This window comes from Euprymna scolopes, unplaced genomic scaffold (assembly GCF_053919585.1).
Source record: "Euprymna scolopes isolate OS-2025 unplaced genomic scaffold, ASM5391958v1 sca117, whole genome shotgun sequence".
NCBI lineage: Eukaryota > Metazoa > Mollusca > Cephalopoda > Sepiida > Sepiolidae > Euprymna > Euprymna scolopes.
In genome coordinates, this window is record NW_027633122.1 from 25,933 (window position 1) to 43,265 (window position 17,333).

Sequence of the window (17,333 nt, forward strand, 5' to 3'; positions counted from 1 at the left end):
CAATTCATAATCTAAATACAATTCATAATGTAAATACAATTCATAATGTAAATACAATTCATAATGTAAATACAATTCATAATTTAAATACAATTCATAATGTAAATACAATTCATAATTTAAATACAATTCATAATCTAAATACAATTCATAATCTAAATACAATTCATAATGTAAATACAATTCATAATGTAAATACAATTCATAATGTAAATACAATTCATAATGTAAATACAATTCATAATGTAAATACAATTCATAATCTAAATACAATTCATAATGTAAATACAATTCATAATCTAAATACAATTCATAATCTAAATACAATTCATAATTTAAATACAATGCATAATTTAAATACAATTCATAATTTAAATGCAATTCATAATGTAAATACAATTCATAATGTAAATACAATTCATAATGTAAATACAATTCATAATGTAAATACAATTCATAATTTAAATACAATTCATAATTTAAATGCAATTCATAATGTAAATACAATTCATAATGTAAATACAATTCATAATGTAAATACAATTCATAATTTAAATACAATTCATTATTTATTTACAATTCATTATTTATTTACAATTCATTATTTATTTACAATTCATTATTTATTTACAATTTATTATTTATTTACAATTTATTATTTATTTACAATTTATTATTTATTTACAATTTATTATTTATTTACAATTTATTATTTATTTACAATTTATTATTTATTTACAATTCATTATTTATTTACAATTTATTATTTATTTACAATTCATTATTTATTTACAATTCATTATTTATTTACAATTCATTATTTATTTACAATTTATTATTTATTTACAATTTATTATTTATTTACAGTTCATAATTCAAGTACAGTTCATCATTTTTATACAGTTCATCATTTTTATGCAATTTATAATTCAAATACAATTCATTATTTTAATACAATTCATTATTTTAATACAATTTATAATTTAATACAATTTATAATTTAATACAATTTATAATTTAATACAATTTATAATTTAATACAATTCATATTTTAAATTTTAATACAATTTATTTAATACAAGGTATGATTTAAATACAATACTCCAGTGCCGTTGTTGGGGGGTAGCACCGGGTGTGGTACTCCTGATCATTTCGGCGGGTACCACATACGGTGATGCCCCAGTACTGAGAGCAACAACCTCGCCCACAGCCTTTCTATACGATGGGAGATGCCACACCCGGGGGAGCCCCATCATCAAGCGATGAGTATTTACCCTCGCCACCTGTGTATGTAGTGGAGGGATCCAAGCCGTGTACCCCTTTACTGAGAGTTGATGACTCACCAGCTCCTACAGCCAAGCCGGAAGAGTGACACCCCACAGCCGTCAACATCCAGTGATAACCAACGGCAGCTGTCCATGGAGGAGGAGCCGTTAGAGGATTTTCTCAACCCCAGGGCTTTTGCAGGGCTATCACAGGACACCGTGATAGGCTACACGGAAGAGGAGACCAAGAATGCGTGGGCCAAGTATGTCGCGGACAAGCCGGAGGGTCCGTAGAAGATGCCGAGACTGCTAGAAACTCACTAAAGTTGAGGGGGAAGAAGTGGAAGACCCGAGAAACTTTTGCGAGGCTCCCCTATTAACTTTTGTCCAAAAAGAAAAGGGGGCAAAAGTTAAAGCCATGTGGAGGATGCTGAAAGAAGCCAAAGAAGCGATCCCAGGGCTGAAGCTTGTAGAAGAGGAGCATCCTTCATTGAGAGCAATAGACGTAAAGTGTGAGGGAAGGGTCCGAATATATGTTCACCCCTCCCTTTATAGAGTTTTAAAGTTAACATTTCCCCTGGACGTGGGAGGTCTGGTCCGAGGAGGTCAGACCTTTGGCGTCCTTACCCCCGATGACTTTAGACCCGTGATAGATGAATATTACTAGTTAGGGAATCATGGCAACAACCTTAAACCTAGCTAGTTTAAATGCGCGAGGGGCATGAGATCCCGAAGCAAGGCTGCTCGCGTGCTGAGGGATCTCGTGGCCCTTAAGGTAGATATAGCTGCAATTCAGGAGACCCACTTTTTTGGGCCTCAGAATTGCGATGTGCTGGTGAACGACTTTGACGTTTACTCAGCATATGGCAATTCCCGTAGTCGTGGGGTTTCTGTGCTAGTGAGTCGCACCCTAACTGCGACTGTTACTGTAGTCTACGCAGATGCTCATGGAAGGCTGGCCGTGGTCGATGTTGCTATTAAAAGCGGTAAGTTCCGGATTTTGGCTGTTTACGCGCCCAATATCGCTGGGGAGAGGGTTTCCTTTTTTTCGACAGGTGGAGGTGTTCCTATTGGCGGGTCCGGAGCGGGTAGTTTTAATGGGGGACTGGAATGCCATCCTGGACCCCAAGATAGATAAGGTCGGGGGGGGATAGAGGGTCGGAGAGGTGTGAAAGCAGCCTGTCTTACCTGATGGCCTCGTGTGATCTGGTCGACAGATTCCGTCTGGATCACCCGGGGAGGGAGATGTGGACGTAGCAAAAAAGTGTGGCCTCCTGTTCAAGTACCTACTTGGATAGGATGTTAGTTAAAAGAGGCGACAGATTTCTTATCTTGTCCCACGTTCCACTGGCTAGGTCATTCGGACCATAAATTAGTAATGGCCCGTTTGAGAGTAGGTAATTGGCCTAGGTTGGCTGGCTACTGGAAGTTGAACGCCTCCTTACTGGAGATGAACGACTTCCGGGAACAGCTGACAGCACTAATTCAGGGGGAGTTAGTGGGGGCGGTTACCGGGAGTAGCTGGTGGGTTAGACTTAAGGCTACCATTAGGCTCTTTTGCGTCCAATATAGCCAACGCCTCGTGTTAACCAGGGCACAGACCAAAAGGCACCTAAATGATAGGCTGACCCAGGCGGTGGCTGGTGGGTATCCCCTAGAGATAGCAGTAGTTAAGGGGGACCTCCAGCGCTTGGCTAGCAAGCGTTATGAAGGTCAAGTAGTTAGAGCTAGGTTAAATAGAGTCTCTAACGAAGCCGTGAACATTGACGCTGTTGAGCGTAAGGCTGCCTTAAGACATGGCTCGGATGGGTACATTCGGAAGGTGAAAAACCTGGAAGGACATACCCTCGTATCGACTCGAGAGATTTGCAATGGGTTTCGTCAATATCTGTAGGAACGCTTTACCCAACTACCCAGACTCCGCGGCCAGGAGTTTGGCAGCTAGTTAACCGGCTCACCCCACCTTACTGCGGCCCGAGCAGCTAGCTGTGATGGGATGGTTACGGAGCGTGAAGTCATTACTGCATTGAAGCAGGTTGGCCATAACAAATCTCCAAGGCTCGATGGTCTGCCCTACGAACTGTATTTGAGGCTGTTGCCCATGTTTGTTTCTCTTCTGACAGGTGTGTTTAACCACTGGTTTGCCCAGGGATCCATCCCTGGGTAGGTAATTAAAGGAGTGGTCACACTACTGAAGAAAAGAGAGCGGCATAGTGGAGAGGATTAGATGATTATAGGCACATCACTCTGCTAAACACAGAGTTGAAGATTTTGGCCCGAGTTCTTGCAAACCGACTGCAGGTTGTTATCGGCGACTTAGTCGAACCGGATCAGACTTGTTCTGTGAAGGGGAGATTGATTCAAAACAACTTGCACTTGGTGCGCACGATCATAGAGGGATTAGAAGATGACACAGGAGCTGCGCTAATTAATTTAGATCAGTCCAAAGCGTTTGATAGGGTCGACCATGGTTTCTTGGAATCTGTTATGGAGACCGCCGCCTTTGGTCCAGACTTCCGCAAGTGGATTTCCATTGTATCGTAATCCTGCAGTAGCGGTACAAGTAAATGGTAGGTTGTTGGAGTCCTTTGGGGTCTCTCGGTCGGTGCGCCAGGGTTGTCTGCTGTCGCCTCTGTTGTATGTCCTGGCGATGGAGCCCTTCCTTCGCAAATTAAGGGACGAGGCAACTAGACCAGTCCTGCGCAGCATAGCTCTACCTGGCGGCAAGTTCTCCAGGGTGTCCACGTACGCTGATGATGTCACCGTTTTTGTAGGGCGAAGGATCGATATTAAAGTGGTGATGGAGGCGGTCGCTGAGTATAAAAGTATCACAGGGGCCATAGTCAATCGCAGCAAGTCCGTTGGCCTGCGGTTGGGCACCTGGACCAGGGTAAACTCGCTTCCAGGTGGGTTCAGCTGGACTGATGACCCAATAAAGATTCTTGGAGTCTGGTTTGGGCATGGACTCCAGCTGGACAAAAATTGGTCAGAAGTACAGACGAAGGTCAAATCGTCAGTAAGGACTTGGATTCGCAGGAGCTTATCCCTGAAGGGTCATGCGGAGGGAGGCGTGTCAAACTTACGTCTTTCCGTTGATCCTTTACCACTTGTCAGTACTTCCTCTGCCTGCGGACCACTGTAAGGCTTTGGAGCGACTCCTTTTCCAACTTCTTTGGAAAGGAGGAAAGCCATATGTCCGTAGACAGGTCTGTATACAGAAACTCAGCGAGGGCGGCATAGGAATGCCTGACTTGTTAAGTCATAAGTACGCCGAAAGATCAGCGTTCCTGAGTCGGACACTGCTTGAGGAATTGCACTGGGTACCAGTTGTAGAGCAAGCTTTCCCACAGCTCTTATCCTCCCCTGCCGCTGAAGGTTGCAGAAGACCGGTGGGGGAACGGCAATTCCTCTCCGAATGCCGAGCCGCCCTTAGGGCATTGCCAGGGTCCAGTGACCTTGCACAGCCTAGAAGGAGGCTATATCAGGATTTAATGGTGGGGACCACAAAAGATCTGCTGGTTGAAGGGCTACACATGTCGAGGGAGGAGGTCCTCTTACAGTGGAATTGGGCGCCAGCCAGAAGCTTCTTAAACAATTCAGAGTTTTCCAGAACATGGAGACTTGTCTGGAATGCGCTGCCACTTTTTGGTGTGCTTGCCAGGGACTGCAGGAGGGATGAATACGTTCCCTTTTGCCCCCGCTGTGAGGATGAGACAAGGGATCACGCCTTTTTTCTTTGCAGCGGAGTTCGGAGGCTCTGGGAGTATGTCAGAGAGGTAATGGCTCGCATCGACCCTGAGCGGTTGGTGCCACTTGATTTGGCATACGTCGTCGACAACATGGATCCGCCGTTCACTGGGGAGAAATGGTTGATGTTTCTCATGATCCTAGCTGTAGCTAGGTTAGTGACGTGGGTTACACGTCTTAACATTGTCTATGGAGTTGAATCTGCTTCGTATCAGGATCTGGTCGCTTACTTTAAGCTGATGCTTAAAGTAAAGATCAGATGCGATTGTAAAAGATTACATCGCATAGATTTTGATAGGAGATGGGTGCACAACACTAGTTTGTGCATCCGACGAGCCGCTAGGTTTAAGTTTGTTTTCCCACCCTAGTGGTATTGGTCAAGCGGTGCTAAGGTTCTACGGAACCCAGCGCGGAGCAAAGTTTTATAGAGTAGGAGTAGTCAGGTTGTAACCACTTCGAGTGGAAAATACTTTATTAGATGCTAGACTAGGGCAACTATGATAGTTGACCCTGTCCCCGATTTTATTTTTCATCGGCACTAGGAGAGCTTCCAAATATGCCCAGTCCACCCTTTGTTTTGTCCCCGGTCTGTTGCCCCTACACGTACATTTATCTTGGAAGACGCCATCTATTCCCTATGTTACCCATCCATATCTAATTTGTTTTCAAAATATCGTCCCTAGGTCCCCCACTCCCCACTAGGGAATGACCTGCTTGCTTTCGGCCTTCGGGACCGGAAGACAGTGGGCGTTCCATATTTAGAAGTAGGTTGGGAGGATCCCTTACTAACCCACCCCCATAGGCATTTTGTTTAGTTGTTTTATTTTTTTTTCTTTCTTTTTGGGTGTATCTTAGCTCGCCCCCCTCCCCATCATCTCATCCATCATTTATTAGGAAAAAAAAAAAAAAATTTGTTTGTATATATAACTTTTTGTTTTCTTAAAACATGTAAATATTCGTTTTGTTTTTCAGTTTGTATATAAAGCCGACACATACGCTGGGGAGATTTTAAGTAGATAAACTCCATGGTAAGAATGAGGTATTATGGTGATAATGTCTTAGTGTAGGAAACTTAATAAAGTCTTTAAAAGACCTAGCAAGTAGTTAGAAATGACCCTCGACCCCCACTTCCTCCTACTGGCCCTGGTGCCTAAGTGTTTTGGACCCCAAATGAGGGCCTGGCAGTAGATAATGCCAGGCCCGTGGCCAAGCACTAAACTGTTGTTCTTAGCCTTCGCAGGATCAAAGTGTAGTATCTGTTCCGGCAGATACTGCAAGCTATGACTAGCAAAGACCAGATGTGGGGGCAACCCCACATGCCTGACCTTTAACCAGCTCCCATTTCCCACCTCTCGGGAGCTGGTCTCCCCTTTCCCTTCCCCCTCCCTTCACTCCTCACATTAAAAATTGGCCTTGTGCCTAATTTGCTCGGTGGGGGAGCAAATAAATACCATCTGTTCCGGCAGATACTGCCAGCTATGACTAGCTATGACTAGCAAAGACCAGATGTGGGGGCAACCCCACATGTCTGACCTTTAACCAGCTCCCATTTCCCACCTCTCGGGAGCTGGTCCCCCCTTTCCCTTCCCCCTCTCTTCACTCCTCACATTAAAAATTGGCCTTGTGCCTAATTTGCTCGGTGGGGGAGCAAATAAATACCATCTGTTCCGGCAGATACTGCAAGCTATGACTAGCAAAGACCAGATGTGGGGGCAACCCCACATGCCTGACCTTTAACCAGCTCCCATTTCCCACCTCTCGGGAGCTGGTCCCCTTTTTCCCTTCCCCCTCCCTTCACTCCTCACATTAAAAAATTGGCCTTGTGCCTAATTTGCTCGGTGGGGGAGCAAATAAATACCATCTGTTCCGGCAGATACTGCAAGCAAAGACCAGATGTAGGGGCAACCCCACATGCCTGACCTTTAACCAGCTCCCATTTCCCACCTCTCGGGAGCTGGTCCCCTTTTCCCCTTCCCCCTCCCTTCACTCCTCACATTAAAAATCGGCCTTGTGCCTAATTTGCTCGGTGGGGGAGCAAATAAATACCATCTGTTCCGGCAGATGCTGCAGGCTATGACTAGCTATGACTAGCTATGACTAGCAAAGACCAGATGTGGGGGCAGCCCCACATGCCTGACCATTAACCAGCTTCCATTTCCCACCTCTCGGGAGCTGGTCCCCTTTTTCCCTTCCACCTCCCTTCACTCCTTACATTAAAAATCGGCCGTGTGCCTAATTTGCTCGGTGGGGGAGCAAATAAATACCATCTGTTCCGGCAGATACTGCAAGCAAAGACCATATGTGGGGGAAACCTCACATATAAAACTTTGGTCAATGTAGGGCAACCCTTCATACCAATCGTCACTATCCAGCTCCCCTACTCCCCAGAGAGTTGGTCCCCATTTCCCCTTCACTCCTCACATTAAAAATCGGCCTTGTGCCTAATTTGCTCGGTGGGGGAGCAAATAAATACCATAAATAGAAAAGAGGGTTTTTAATATGAATATCAATACACACAAAAGAAATTTATAGAAGATAGATAAATCTCATCTTATCCATTTATTATTGAAGCGATCCTATTCGATAAACCTCTAAGTCATATTTCCATGTGTTTCTGCATGTATTATTGTTTAAATTTATCTTGTTGTCTTTGTTTAGTTGCATATCAACCCTTTTCAGGTTATTTAATGCCAAATCCAGTGATTTTGAAGAACAATTTTTTAATAGAATATATTTGTTTTCTTAGTCAGTTTCTATTTAACCCATAATTGGGACCCTAACAGGTACAACCACTCCGGATCAGAGTGGACCTGGGAGCAATGACAATTAAAGGGTCACTCCACACTCCTCAAGGCTCGCAAGCTGGAGCCTCCCCATCAGATATAGTTTAAGGTCATATCCAGGACCGTCTAAATTTATACCTATATGCCAATTACATGCAGCTCAAATATACATGTAGTATCTTGCTTTTGTAAACTATTCCAATATGGAATAAACGGAGTTGGTTACATCATAGAAAACATTATTTTCATATCTAAATATTTATATAAATTTGAAAACTAAATAATGCATAATATTGCAAGTCTATCTCTGCTCTATCGTTATTTTCATGACAGGTGCTTGACCATTCTTCCAGTTTTCAAGCTATGCCTCCCCTCCGTATCAAATTCACAACAGGCACTCGTCTAGTTACAACCACTATCAATAATTTCCCTTACTCTCTATCAATGCCTAATACTAACCAAAAATTCCATGAGTAAAGTTTATTTCCTAGTCTATGAAACACAATGCCACAGTAATGCTTCTCAGTTGACTATAACATGGTCGTTTTCAAATCCAATGTAAATAAGTTCTTGTTGAGCCATCCTCTTAAATAATGAAATTCTATACAATTTCAACCATTACTGATCACCATGGTGGTGTTTCACCGGCCATCTGACGCTCAATAACCTTTATCCTCGATTAGCAGTTAGGTCTTAATAAGTGACGACTCCCTAGTAAAAAAAAAATAAATAAATAAAAATCTGTGTGTTTGTTGTCTATGTGTGTGCTATTATAAATAGGTAATTGTTTGAAATGTCCCGAACCCGGATTCTGATTTCATTTACAAAACAAGAAAAATTCCCAGTAATATAAAACAACGACGACGACGACGACAGTGATAATAATAATGATAATGAAAATTTGGCCCGAGATGAAAGAAACCAAGAAAGAAAAAGTGCTAAGCCTCTATTTTTCCCAAGTTTCGTTTAACAAAAGATTATTGAAAAAAGAAAGAAAAAAAAAAGATCTTCGTGTGAATTTTTTTCTTTGTAGTGGACTCATCAGTTTATTCTTACCCCCTCCCTCTTTCTTTCTTTCTCACACACACTTTAAATCGTTTCTAATACTTTTTACATCCGGTTATTATATAAGGGTTTCACCCTTTTCCGGTTAAGTAAATGCGGTTCATATTTATTTAACCTAAAACGTATGTTATTTACATTCTTAAGTTACGTCCACTCAATCTGTTTTTGTTTTGTTTTTATTTTGGTTTTCATCATTTTGTTTTTTGCTAGCAATATGGGCATTCTATCGGATGACAGACCCGCTATTTCAAACACTCCAAACCAATAGATCTTTAGATGATTCTAACCGTCCCAATTGTTTAGCCCTTTTTTGCACTTGGTTCACCGACTATATTTGCCAGATAGTTTTTGAAATTCTTTTTCATGAGGCCAATTGCTCCTATAATTATTGGAATGATGAATGATTCCAGTTTCTTTTCTATCGTTACCTAAGACCTTGGTATTTCGTTATTTTTTCGCATCTGTGTTTAGGCCAGCATCATTAGGGACGCTAACTTCAGCTACTTTCTCCCTATTACTCCATATTACTATGTCACGTTTAACAGCTTTGTTTTCTATATACATAGCTGTAAAAGAACTGTGTAGTTTTAATGGATGCTTTTTCCTTATATTCCCAGGTCTTACCGCTACACTGGATATTCAACTTTTTACACATCATTCATTGTGTTGCATTACTTTTATTATATACTTATGACTGAATGTCAGGTGGCTCACACTCTCTACTTCTGTGTGGCAGAACCTGCATTTGCTGTTATTGCTAAAACCACTTATCTTCTTAACAGCATTGACTATCAAGTTTTCATCCTGGGAAGTTATTCTCTCCTGACAATAATCAGCCAATTTACAGAGACTTCCTTATCTATATATTCCTGTGATAGTTTATCCAGAAAATATTTGGTACAGTGTTGCTTGGTCCATTTTTCCAGTTTTCTGCAATGAAAGGTCTTAGTGTATTTTGGGCAGCTCTTTTGGGCCATTTCCACGGCAAGCTTGTTTTTGTTTCATTTGTGAGACAATCTTGTCCAAAATATTTTGTGAGTTTTGTGTTGTTCTGTTGTTCTGTTGTTTCTGGTGTTTGATGTTGATGTACCATCATATGGTTTGCGTTTTGGGAGCTCATCAGATATTGGCCAGAATAATGTGCATTTATCAATGCACATGTTATTTCAAATTAAACATACCAGACCAACGAAAATACTGTTTCAGATTGGGAGGGTGATAGGATTGATAATTTGGGTTTGATTGTTATTTTCATAATGTTTCAGTCGATATAACCTCTGAACTTTTTTATACTTACCATAAGCGGGAACTTTGGATTCTTTATATGAGAAACTATATTGAATTTCAACCGGAATCCTTTTGAGTTCAACACAGATTTCAAAGATTGCAAAGATGCATATGAAGAAAGTCGGTGGTTACATTGGTCACAACATTAAGAAAATAATAACTAAGATGAGAATAATAGTTTGAATAATATTATACAAAGGAAAATGCTATTTCAAATGGAACAGATTAAAAATAAAGTTGTATTTCAAATTTAAGTGCATGACAAACCAAAGAAAAAACTTAAGCATTAGAGTCTCACTCTTAATTCATTGCCTCTCTTCTTAATCGCCCATGAGGGATCATTTTCATGTAGGAGCCCTCTTGGTGGAATAAAATAATCAAGAAGAATTTCTTTTAAGGGCAAAAGACTACTGCATTATGATCTTGGCCCAGGAATATCTGGGTCAATCGTTTTTTTCCTCTCCCTTTTTTCGTTTGGTGTAAGTATATACACGGAGACATGTATATGCTTGCAAGTGTGTAATGTTGTGTGTATTTGTTCATATATCGCTTATCAAGTCCCAAAGGTCACTCTATTTCTTTGAAATATTTGTTAGTATAAATAAGAAGAAATAACAAGACGTCATTGAGCTATGGGAGCCATTTTTATTATTCTCCAAAGAGGACGTAACTCATACAGCTAAACAACAAAACAGGGTCAGGTAATCCATATCATGACATCCCTCTTCCATTAAAGAATGTTCAAGCAGAATTTGTTTCAGGTATGAATTTTTCTTATAGGTCGTACCTTTTTTTTTTTTTTTAATTTAAAAAAAAAAAAAGGTGGGTACGACACGACCCGAGCTTGTGATTGTTCCAGAGGGTTTGTTGTTGCTGAACTATGTTTTTTGTGCAGGTATGTGTGTTTCTGCAGAGGGAGTGAAAATGCTAGTGTGTGTTTTGGGAGTTTCTGCAAGATGTATGTATGGAATATTGGGTGGTGTAAGTTGAGTATGATGTGGGGAGTGTATTATGCAGAAATGTCTGTGTGATATTGGAATTCTGTGAAGAACCTGTCCTGTTGAGACTTCAACAATGTAGAATCGCGGTTCAGTGCAGGCTTGTCTGACAATCGCTGGAGTCCATCTTTTCATATCCTGGTCTTGTACTTGTGGATATTGTCCTGCACTAGTGTGTTTATCATGTCTTTTCTGTGACAACTGTCTCTGTAGTTAGTGATCCTGAATTTCCTCTTAGACATTTTGGTTGGTATATTTTGTTAGGGACATTGCTGATTAGTTTACAATTAAATAATAGTTCTTTCGGGGATGAGATAATATGATCTACAGAGTTGATCGGAGACACAATAAAATAATGTTTATGTCCCAATTGCTCAGTATGGCTTTCTTCATAGTTGCTTTGATGGTCTATATGTAGCGTTCTGCCATGCCATTCAATAATGTCTGGGAGAAGAGGTGATGTGTTCAAAATCCCATGTTTTAGCAAACCCCATCTAAAATGTTGAGAGCTAAACTGTGAACCATTGTCACTGATAAGCCTTTCTGGCACTCCGTGTTCAGATTTGCTTGATAAAACCGATGACTTCCTTACTGAAGAATTCACTTAGTTTGCAGATGAAGGAGTAGTTTGAATAGTAATCCATAATGTGAATGGAAATTAATCCTGTGAAGGCTGAAAATGTCAGTAGCTAAGATTTGCAATGGTCGTATGAGGATCTCATATGGCATAAGGATCTCAGTAGTTTAGGACTTCTGAAGTTCTTGGCATATGGTGTATTGCTGTATTATCAAGTTGATATTTAATTGATGTCACTCAAAAAAAAAAAAAAAAAACAGGTTTTGGCTCTTAGATTACATTTGCCAAGTCCTTGGTGTCCATAATGTAAATTTTCTCTGGTTACATTGAATAAGGGATCAGTGCTCTGTTATTTTTGAGCAATACACTATTCTCAATAGAGAACTCTCTTAATAAGACCAGTATTGTTGAAGGCCAACCATTAAAGAATCAGTACCATCAACTCACAATATTGGATCAACATATGTTGCTTGACAGATGTGTTTTAATTTCTCAATTAAGAATTACATAAAGTCTACCTTGATGTCTAGGTCAATAAATTCTTTATTCCTTTTGTTGAGCAGCCTAGATAATTCATGAGCTAGTGGCATCTTATTGCCTGGTCAATACTTAATGATAATGCTATATTCTTGTAATTAAACATACCAGACCAACGAAAATATGTTGAGACAAATCATTCCCAAATATGTTGAAGTTGGGAGTTTTTGAAGTAAATCATTGCCAAAGGTGTGTGCTTATTTTCAACTTTAAATGAACAAGCATAATTAATATGTTCGAAAACGTTCATAGCCAAATGTGACAGCCAAGAGCTCCTGCACAATATTGGCATAGTACTGCTGCTTCAGTCAACAATTTTGAAGCAAAAGCTATGGGTTTGCCTTCTTGGATTAGGGCTGTCCCAATCCTCTGTATGATGCATCTATTTGTACAATGGACGTTTTTGAAGGATCATAATAGCAGAGTATCCTTGTATATTAAGTCCTTTATCTCTTGCAGCGATTTCTGGTAGCTATTGCTCCATTCGTGAGGTTTGAAAGCCTAGGAATGAATGGTATCATGTAGGTAATAATTCCTAGTATCTTTTGCAACTCGATAAAATTAGTTGAGCTGGGGAGTGATTTTATTTCCTCCACTTTTGGGGGATCTGGGTGTATCATATTCTTTGTTGAAGATAGCGCCAAAGAATCTTATTTGTTTATGATTCAGTGCACATTAGCTACTGTTGAATGTGAAGCCAGCAGTCCGTGCAGTCTCCATCAACTTTCGTAAGTTATGGTTGTGCTCCTCTTTGGTTTTTCCATGGATGATCACATCATCAATTAATGTTAATGCTCCAGGGTGCTTCTCAATGATCATGTCCATCTTCCATTGGAAAACATTTTGGGACATAACTAAACCAAAGGGCATTCTTCTGAAACAATATCTCTGGAAGGATGCATTGAAAGTGGTCAGTAACTGTGACTTTCTGTCAAGCGACCAGTAGCCATATTTTACATCTAGTTTTGAGAAGAATTTTGCACCAGATAATTTGTGTGAGAGTTCTACCATCGGGTTAGGGATTTGTGGTGGCAATGCATGATGTTCTTATTGAGACCTTTTGCGTCTAAACATAGGCGAAATTTGCCATTGCTATTGCGTACATATACGATGCTGTTCACCCAATCTGTTGATTCATCAATTTTTTGGATTATTTCTTGGGATCCCAGTTTATCCAGTTCTACCTTTATCTCGCCCCTCATGTGGACGGGGTATTTTCTAGGTACATGAATTATGAGATGGTTATTTGGGCGAAATACAATGTGGCATTCTCCTGCAAAGTTGCCAATCTGATCAAATTGGTCCGGATACACTTCCATCAGAGCTCTCGTAAAGTTGATTGGAATATAATTTGGAGGAGCAACTGGGGCACCTGTTACATAACTGAGTGAGATACATTTTGTTCTTTTGATGGAACAGTGTAATGTGGCCAATTTTAATTCTCAAAGAGATTAACCCTAATATGGTAGGTCCATCAGAGATTACCACACAGAACTTCACATATCTTCATACTCCTTTGTAGGCACATTGAATTTCTATGGATCTGTGCTGCAGGATACTGGAGCCATTGTAAGAACCGCTGTTTTATTGTGTTATGCCTGAACATGGATGTCTATTCTGGTCTACACATTCCAGAAACATTTGCTGGAATGTATGTAAGTGGAGTGTATTTCTCTCCACATCTATGGTTTCCCCAGATACATAGCTTGCTCTGATTGGTTGGGTGGACCGTCCACCCCAACCGGGACCTTACTATAAAAGCCAATAACCACTCGAAAACAGACAGATTTGTGCCAATCTCGAGGAATCAGCTTCGAACGCCTGACCACCCCCCACCTCTTCATCCACCTGAGTGAGATTTGTGAACTTTAAAATGTGTTAATAACTGAACATGTATATATGTAAAAAAGAACTGTAATTTTTGTGAAATTAATTTTTAGTAGATAGAACCCTGATTATCTGTCTTTCTTTCTGGTGTATGAAGCTTCGCTTTTCGCTTTCAGCAGAATTCTACACAGAGGCGTTTAGAATCTAATGTGGAGGTCTCTCGGACAACTAGACATCACGAGCCACAGTTTCTGAAGGAAGTCAGGTATCAGTTGTCAGGGGTCAGTTGCTTGACCTGAGCAGGAGAGACCTGGCCACTTCTGAAAAAACCCCAGACCCAAATTGTGTGAGTGCAGTTCAGCCATAGTTTAGAGTTTTGTGAATCTGAAACTAAAATGAAATCAATTTCACACGACCTCGGAGGTCAACACTTGTCACTTTTCCTGCCTAGAACTCAGAACACCTGGGTTGGTGTTCATCATGCCAGACGAATGTCCCTTATTCTAACATTTTCTATCATTTGTTTTCAAACAATAAAATATATATCTGGCTTTGACAATAAAACAAAATATATATCTATATATTTTCATTTAAGTATTAAATGACACCTGCTGTTGTCCGGGATTCAATTAGACAATCTTAGCATATTTACCCGGTTTTTCTCAGGTCTCAGGGGGGGTCTCAACCTCCCCAATGGGGAGCAATTCACTCCCTCAAGACGATCACGTCACATATGTTTACCTCTCCTGTTTGGTAGTATAAAATTCAGTCTAGTGAATGCTTCTGGCCGAGAGCTCTTTTTCCATGGTCCTGCACTGAATAAAATGTCATCTTCTTAAATTCATCAGCCACCTGGTTCTGAATGTTAATACAGTTTTAATAATACATTTTTTAAATATAGGTTGTATTGGTACAAATTTCTTGTATTTGGTAAGCCTGTTCGTTTGTGGCTGCCTGTCAGTTTTTTTCTTGGCTTTTTGGATCTGCCACACTGGTTCTTTCGTCCACATGCTGAGTAAGTGCTACCTCGAGCAGGGCAATTCACACACTGATGGTGAAGCCTACATCTACCACAAATGTCTGGGCTTTATTGCGTTTAACTCACCCATTTTTTCATGTAGTCAATTGAAGCTTTTACACATATTTAGCACTTCTGACATGGACATGGCCTCGTTTTTGCTCAGTAGTTGTTTTTGCAACTCTGAAAATACAGTTCCAACAATTACTTGATCAATAACGTTCTTCTAATTCACGCTAGTCTCTGAACTTACATTTGTGTGCTTGCATCCTACACCTTGCGGGAAAATCAAATGGTTTCTGTTTCGTTTTGTAAGCAGAAGCATGCAATCCGAAAATTAACTTTAAGAATTTCTCCCAAATTATAGCATGATTGCGTCTGTCGGCCTCGTTTCCGAATGACCAAGAATTATATCGTTTTAGCCCTTCTTTCCTGAACAAGAAGAGAATGTGATCCATTAGTTTATGTGAGTTGTCTAATATTTTCTCTTCCACTCCTTAGTGGAAGAGAAAATATTAGACAACTCACAGTTCATGGGTATAAAGTCAAATTTATGGGCATATGTGAACGAAATTCTCGTTGGCCGGTAATAAGACGGTATAGTCGGATTCTATAAAGATTTTCTTATTTTATTTATTTTATTTATTTTACTGTAATATTCCATAATTTACCGCTGCCATCATGTTGTACCTTTTTAAAATATTTGTTAGTACGATAAAGATATAAGGAGATAAAATAACGAGACGTTATTGAGCTACAGGAGTCGTTTTTATTATTCCTCAAGGGAACGTAACTCGTACAACTAAACAACAAAGAGTAAATCCATATCATAACAGGTTGGTATTTATGTGCTCCCCCACCGAGCAAATTAGGCACAAGGCCGATTTTTAAAGTGAGTGAAGGGGAAATGGGGACCAACTCCCCGGGGAGTAGGGGAGCTGGATAGTGACAATTGGTATGAAGGGTTGCCCCTACATTGACCAAGGTCTTTGCTGGTCTTTGCTTGACACTTGTTGCCCAGGCCCCGAAGGGCCCGGGCTTGACTTACGTCAGGTATATCATGACAGGTTAATGAGTTTGTTATTGAGGAATAGGAATGATGGTTGGGACTGAGCAGAATTTAATTATTTAGGAGGACAGCTGTATGTGCATAGGAGTGTATGTGTTTGACGCCATAATACGTCTGTTTTCTTGTACTCGCAGGTTTTCCCCGACACAATCAAGAATCCGGCATCAGACACTTTAACCACGCCTCCTTCTTGAAAGGCCGCCCCATCCGGAACTCGTGTACCCGTTATAAATACCCGTCCGATCATCGTCTCTTTACTGTCAAGGAACGCGAAAGAAACACCCGAGACCGACTGATCGAAGCCGAAAAGAAAAAAAAGAAAAAAAACTGCTTTCAAAAATCGTAAGTGAAGTTTTTTGTTTTAAAGTTATGTTTTATGTCTAAACAATCACTTATTCTGCTTTTATTTTCATTCGGAAGTTAATACACATTTAATAGAATCGGTCACGAGGGATTATGTATCTAATTACATATACATATTAAAACTATATGAATCTTTTTTTTTTTTTTTTAAATCTTGTTTCATTTGTTTGTTTACATTTTTTGTTATTCCCCGTGCAAAGCGAATGACGTCATTTGAAAACTGAGATAAAGAATAAACATGTACAATCACACTTTTATTAATAAAACGAGAGGAAGAGAAAACGGAGAATATGACGTTTTATGTTAATGTTTTATCTTTGAATCACGGATCGTCTACTAGACGAATCGTGTCGACTGCTAGGTGGAGGGAGAGGGGTTGAAGTCTAATACTAAAACTTTGATAACGTTGTTTGCTGCTTGGTTGTTTGCACATTGTATGTTGTAAATAATGGAATGAACGACGAATAAGACAAAAAGTGATGGACGAAAGGGAACAGAAGTATTAGTAACAACGTAAGAGAAGGTAACGTCAATAAATAAAAATGCATTATCAAAATAGCAATAACGCTGAAAATAGTTGACTGAACCACCCAAATAAAATAAACATGCTATTTGAAACGTATGCCTCAAAAACAAAGAAAATAGTATTTCGAACTTACGTGTAACGAAAAAGATAACGAGTTTCGTTTTTAAGGATTACGGACCAAAGAAAAACATAAGCTTGATAGACTAAAACCTTGACAGATCCAAGGGCACTTCTGCAGTATTCGGTAATAGTTAGAGGGCGATAATTCCAA

General features: G+C 40.0%; 1 protein-coding gene across 2 annotated transcripts in view; it reads left to right on the forward strand.

The window, feature by feature from the left end:
- Nucleotides 1–16,311: 16,311 nt before the first annotated feature.
- LOC145273637 (uncharacterized) overlaps nucleotides 16,312–17,333 on the forward strand; it is a 36,037-nt gene continuing 35,015 nt past the window's right edge. For both annotated transcript variants that reach the window (XM_080127082.1, XM_080127081.1), the window contains exon 1: nucleotides 16,312–16,515. The gene's annotated coding sequence lies outside the window, so the exon portion shown is untranslated. The remainder of the gene's footprint in view (nucleotides 16,516–17,333) is intronic.